At 35.1% G+C, this 7,084-nt stretch overlaps 1 protein-coding gene across 2 annotated transcripts in view; it reads right to left on the bottom strand.

The window, feature by feature from the left end:
- Positions 1-681: 681 nt before the first annotated feature.
- Positions 682-7,084, bottom strand: part of LOC136885407 (zinc finger Ran-binding domain-containing protein 2) — a 54,868-nt gene continuing 48,465 nt past the window's right edge. For both annotated transcript variants that reach the window (XM_067157927.2, XM_067157944.2), the window contains exon 2: positions 682-4,740. The gene's annotated coding sequence lies outside the window, so the exon portion shown is untranslated. The remainder of the gene's footprint in view (positions 4,741-7,084) is intronic.

Raw genomic sequence — 7,084 nt, 5'->3', positions numbered from 1 at the left:
AAGTAACAATGCAATGCATATACCATGTGTATTTTCCTACAAATTTATAATGGCCTTCGCTTTCATTAATTTCAACCGATAATGACAGGTACAGTGCCTTATACGCATGAACAATAACATATATACAGAGAGAAAGCAAACAATGCTAACATCACACACGAGGCAAAAAAACTGAGGTAGTCTCAATATCACCAACAATCTACATATTATGCAATGTGTTATCTGGTGTACGTTCATACGATTTCAACTGCAGTCTGGTCAGGTAGGTTACTACTTTTCATCCATTTAAATATCCATACTGAATAATTACTGTCCTGGTTAACTTCCCAAACTGACTGCAAACTGTATGATCCAACCTAAAATGTCCCCGTGCTTTGAAGAGAAATATACAGTAACTTATATTTTTAAAAAAACAAAAAACATATATATATATATATATATCATTCAAAGTGTTTTGCTTCACGATATCAGGCCATAAGAACCTGTATAGATATATAGACCATGAATTATTTTAAAAACTGGTCAAGAAATAAATTCACTGGTAATATTATGATCTATAATTCTAGGCGTTACTAAAAATTATGGTAAGGCGACTGAATGATTAGTTTATCAGCGTAGTAATAATAATAATAATAATAATAATAATAATAATAATAATAATAATAATAATCGTCCAAATCCTTTAAATGTGACGATAGGCCATTACATAAAATTAAAATAAAACTTAACTAATCTGGCCTCATTCCTTGGTTATGAAGGACTGTTACTCAACCTGTCAATCTTGTTTTTAAGCAGTTTATGGTGAATGACTCTTGATCATTAGTTATTTGACCAACTTCTATGATACAAAAATACTTACACCACTTGCTCAGAACAAACAGGATATACAACAGAGGGGAAAGTGACAGAGTTTGCACATGATGTTCTGGCATGGAAAGCTATCTAAGCACTGTGGCTTAACAGATCGATATGATGTGCTCTTAGAACTGTTCAATGATGATATCCAGATTTACATTCAAAAAGCCATATAAAAAGCAAGAGACTACTTTCAATTTCCTTTTACAGTACACCTTGAAAGGTACACAGGTTCACTCAACCTGCACCAAAAATGAGTACCAGGTCAATTCCCAGGAGCAAAGGCAGCCAGGCATAGGGCTAACCACTCTATCCCACTGAGTGCTGAGATTACAGAATTTGGCAGCCTTTACCTTCCATTCCTCCAACTGCCATCATGGTCTGTATGGAAATGGCTTTGCTTAAATGTACAGTATTTTAATTTCCCATAAATTAACCATTTCTTTTTCTTAACTTTCTGAGAACTGGAAATGCGTTTGACAGCCTAATTAAATTTTGAATTCCAAGGACCTATGATGAGATGTGGAGAGGTCATCATTTCTAAAAGAAGTACATACTTCCATTGTGACCCATGGATACTGAACTAAATTCTTCAATCAAAATTTTTATAGAGATTTTTAAAGATGAGTACTAGCCTCGATAACCTTGTTAGAATTTTTAATATTACTTCATCCGAGTCAGACTTCACAAGTTATACTGTACGGTACTTCAAGAATTTACCAGGAACTACAGATCTCCCATGCAGCACATACATAGCACTGGAATCCATTTATTAATGATGTATTTTAACACTATTTGTAGAGCATCAAATAAATCAGAACTAATCAATCAACAATTCATTCACTCTCATTTAAAGCCATATCTAACTATACTCAGAGTTCAAGTTAAAGTTCTGAATTGTATGATACACAACATTTCTTGCACTGCTGGTCCAGTATTGAGGTTACTTAACTTCACACATTAATAATGGGGAAAGCTATGAACTCCCCTCAATTTCACCCTTCATTAGTAAACTTACTAATTTGTCTTTGTTCTTCCATTCATATTAAGTCACCTCAATTTATATGATATCAACCATACTGGTTGCTAGTTCTCCCTACATTATGAGCACATTTCTACTCAGGGTATGCCTAACAAAACATCAGTATTCACATTTGATTTCTTCTCATTTGTTTCAAATCACAATCTACCAAATCTGAATTCACATACCCAGCTTTATAAGGTACCACATCTAAAACACTATGCATGGTTTTAAGAGTTTATAACTCAAGAATAATAACAAATTTATCAAGTAAATGATACAGTTTATGAAATGAGCGACAGATTCGCAATTACCTGAATAATTTTTCAGTTCTTCCAAAAATGCCGCAAAGAACAGTACTGTACTTAGTAAATACCAATCAACAATCATATAGTGTCAATAAATCTGAACTTTCTACTTTAGCTTGTAGTGTTTCACTCTTAAGTGATTTGGCTAGGAAAAGCTCTCCTGTCTGATTTCTTTTATCAGACATTCTACTTCATTAGATGTCTTTCCAACTATATTTAAGAATTTAGTCCTCATACCACATTTCCGTACACTCCTGATCAAACTATACAGCCATTTACTTACATGATAACCTTTCAATGGTCAAAATGATAAAATTTATACTACATCTATTTACTTCATCAAACAACATGAAAGAATTTACAAATGCCTAACTGGTATAATGAGTCAAGTACAATTTTACTGACCTGGTGTGTAGTATCTGATAAGCGTCTCAGCTAAGGGTTACGAGCAAAGACCTCAATGGATTTTAAAGTGGAGAAGATGGACTTCGGAACAGTGGAGATTGCAGAAGAGGCAGCACAGTACTTGGGGAATAGTATGAGTAAAGAAGCTTTTGTTTCCCATGTTAGGGGTGGCTGCAAGGGCATCTGCTCCCCATGTAAGGGGCGGATTGAATAATTGCTGGCAGTAGCTATAAAATGCCGTTGGGCATGGCGATCCTACCGTAATAATAGCCTAAAATGAGTGGTGATAATTGGAGAAGTGCCATCAACACACCGACCTGGCAGGAGCTGAACAAGGGGGAAATGAAAATGATGATGGTTTAAATGACTGAATTATTATAGACTTCTCTCTTAGTCCTAAACAAGACCAAACTTTTCTATATTATAGATTGTAAGCTAGAAATGTTAGAAGAAAATCTAGTCTATGTATACATATGCTCAAAGAATATTCTTAGACTTCTTGTAATAAGCCAAAAAGCATACTTATTCGCACTGACTGAAGCACTGGTGTAATGTAAACTCTTGGACATTGCTGCTAACAAAGTATGAAGAATTCTGGACCTCTGCACAAGATTTTAACTAATCATTCCTCCTGAATCATGGCTTGATTAACCTACAAATTCTGATTCTGATAAGTTGGTTTTTATCACATTCTCTATTCTTTTTTCAATAATTTAAAGAAGTCAAAGGAGGTCATGCTCAAAAGTATGAATCATGAGAAGGATACTGTTGAATTGCATGATATGCATACACGCAGAGATTTCCACATATTTCCGCAAGAATAAATGAGATACACTTCAAAGACTAACATGGTTTAAAATAGTTATAGCTTAATGTGGACTTCCCTCACAGTTAGGCAAAAAAAAGAAAAAAAAGAAAAAGAGGTAGACATGGTGGTGAAACAAAGAATTACCTGAAACTCTATGACTAGTGTATTTAAACACAAAACTTAGAAAAAGACATGTGAACACATGTCTTTTACCAATGTAACTGTAAACCAAGTAGTCTTTTACCCTTATATTTTACATAAATCCCAACTCATCTGCATTTAAATCTAGGTTCTAATTAAAGGTAAGTAGCTAGTAATAGGACTACATCACTAATATATAATATAAAACAAATGTCCTTCAGCCTCAAAGTTTGGAATACAAACTGTCAGCAACACTGGCTCTAGATTTTATATTCTTATAAAACGTCTATCATGAGGCACGGAAGTCAGCAGGACCTCAGTGAGGTATGTCAATTGCCTGTCCACTCAGCTGCCCACAAGTAAACAACGTTAACACACATTCACTATTTCAGTCATACATGTAACATACACCACAGTGATGGAAGAAATTATTCTCTATAATACAGTAGAGATAAAAATACAAAAGCTTCGCTTTCAAAGTTGTAATTCTACAACTCTAAATGAAGGTAGTTTTGACAGTGGTAAACACATCTACTGCATACAGTCCTACCACAAAAAGTTCAGTTGTGAGAGGAATGTGGAAGTCACAAGTATCTCCTTACTCTATCCTCTGCACTTACTAACCAGTTTACAGTCTGAAGCATGTAATGGTACATATCCACATGATACAGAGGAAAATAAAATGTATATTTTAATAACGTTAATCAACAGCTCACTAACGACTCTCAAGAGAGATTACAATGTATCTAGAACAGAATTTCATTCTTGCACTTTGGAATGAATGCACACTTTTCCCACACTCTTAAAATAAAATTAGGATTTGCCATGTGTAGGCAATAGGTTAATGTGATAATACACTCACAAACATGCTTACTCATTTTGGTGTAAATATTTGCAATACTGGCAAGCAAACTTAATTTTATTCAAACAGCTGTTCTACTGGTATGGGGTATAATAATGATGAAACAACACACAGTATTAAAAGGAACCATGGTTTAGCGTTCATTCCAAGGTGTTCTATAAAACAATTACAATGATACACACACATCCATTAGGCAATTAAAAGAATGTAATGGAACCATTTTTCAGCCAATGGACTTTATTTTTATGTCCCACCGTTCCTCTCGAAGAATGACGAGTGCTGGAAAAGACAATCAACCAGAGCCACGGATCAGCAATAATGGCTTCAACCCCATATTAACCTGGTGAAAAAATAAAATAAAAAGGTACTTTAATACAAACTACAACATTCCTGAACAATAATACAGTTACAAATATAAATTCTACTAATTAAATCATCTCATGATCTTTATATGCCTCTGAATAACACTGGAGTTTCAGAATTATGACCCACAGGAGTCCTTAAAGAAATCAACAACACAGAGTTAAAACACACTTAAATGCCATTAACCTCAGCTGGGACAAAACCAGTTATCTTGGGAATATAAAGACTATGATTAAGTATTAAAATGAAATGGCTCCAGATCATAAGTACAGCAGAGATAATTTTCAGAGAGATTATTAAGGAGCACATTATCATAGACGACAAAGCTATTTCGAATTTCAAACCCGAGTTACACATATATCAGGTGAAGAGCAGATTTATGTACACCTAAGAATTACTTGCAAATCAGGTTTAGATTTTATGCCTTATAATTATTAAAATAATTTTCTCTATTTTGGAATAAGATTAAAGACAGACTATTTCAGGGATAAGTTAACAATGTCATTTGCACTTATGATCCTTTTAATATTTCAAACTGGCAACATTATCAATCAAAACTGTTGATTTTTAACTGTTATTAAAAAATCTACTTAAATAGCATTTCTTTTAGACTGGACAAGGTGAGTATAAGCAATTCCTAAATCTCCATCTATTTCAATTTTAGTTGTATGTGGATTATTGTCTACTTCTCATGTTACTGTCTCGTACCATGAGCAACTTTTCTATTTCTGTTCTCCATGGCCAACTGACAGCAACCCACAATAAATTTCTACTGACAGAACTGCAATTGTTACAACTCAGTACAGCAGCATCAGCTCCCTGCATTATTTCAACGAGTTTCATTTCCATAACCTGCTTACAGGTAAAAAAAACGTGCTGTGTCTCATGAACAATTGTCTCATAATCTTTCCATTTTAGCACTATGCCGCACGGTCACTTCCCAAGATCTTCGCTGAACTACCATACCCCTCTGACATATGATGCAGCGAAAGTCCTGCCATCAACAATGCCCAACTCGCCTGTGTTTTGATCAGAGGAAATGCATACATTGGTGGCATTTTTTTTAACCTTTATTATGTACAAATAAACTACATACATACACATCTTCATTATATGCCTTTCAGTTTTCAGCCTGCAAGCCACCATGAATTTACTAAACGCTGCCACAATCCTCTATTTTGTAACTAGCTCAGCACTATACCTCTTATCTTTAAAATGTTCGAAACTGCGTCTAACCATTGTCATCTTGGTCTCCTTCCACTTTTCCTACCCTTTATGATTGAGTCCATTATTCTCCTATGTAACCTATCTTCATCCATTCACCCCACATGACCCGACCAATGCCGAAGCTGGTTTATGCGTACAGCTTCATCAATTGAGTTCATTCTTAAGTTAATCTTATCCTCATTTCAAGTACCCTTCTGCCATTGTTCTCACCTGTTTATACCAGCAATAATTCTCGCTACTTTCATGTCTGTTGCTTCTAACTTATGAATACGATATCCTGAGTCCACCCAACTTTCACTCCCGTAAATAAAAGTTGATCTGAAAACAGACCTGCGTAAAAATAGTTTCATCCGGGAGCAGACTTCTTTCTTACAGAATACTGTTGATCACAACTGCAAACTCACTACATTAACTTTGCGGTATCTTGATTCCATGTTACATTACTACCATCCTGGGAGACCACATATCCTTAATACCTGAAATTATCTACCTGTTCCAGCTTTGTAATTCCAACATGACATTCAATTCTCTTAGGTTTCTTACCTACCGACATCACCTTAGGCTTGGAAAGGGTAATTTCATATACTCATTTGCACACTTTTTCAAGTTCCAAGATATTAGACTGCCAGCTTACGGCACAATCTGCAGTTAAGATAAAGTCGTCGGCATAGGCCAAACTGCTTATTACATTTCCACCCAACTGAATCCCTCCCTACCCTTTTATACCTTTCAGTAGATAATCCATGTAAACAAAGGTGAAAGATTACAACCTTGTCTAACTCCTGTAAGTACCTTGAACCAAGAACTCATTCTACTATTAACTCTCACTGCAATCCAACTGCTAAAATAAATGCCTTTGATTGCTTTTAATAATCCTGTAGTCCCCAAGTATGGCTAACATCTTTTCCCTAAGTACTCTGTCATATGCCTACTCTAACTTTATGAAACATAACTGTCTATTCCTATCGTAGCATTTTTCAATGACCTGGAGAATACTGAAAATCTGTTTTTGACAGCCCCTCAAAGGTCTGAAACAACACAGGTTTACATCCAACTTGCTCTCAACCAGTGATTGCACCCTACCGTTCAAAATG

This window comes from Anabrus simplex, chromosome 1, assembly GCF_040414725.1.
Source record: "Anabrus simplex isolate iqAnaSimp1 chromosome 1, ASM4041472v1, whole genome shotgun sequence".
NCBI classification, from domain to species: domain Eukaryota; kingdom Metazoa; phylum Arthropoda; class Insecta; order Orthoptera; family Tettigoniidae; genus Anabrus; species Anabrus simplex.
This window is presented reverse-complemented; position numbering and strand designations above follow the sequence as displayed.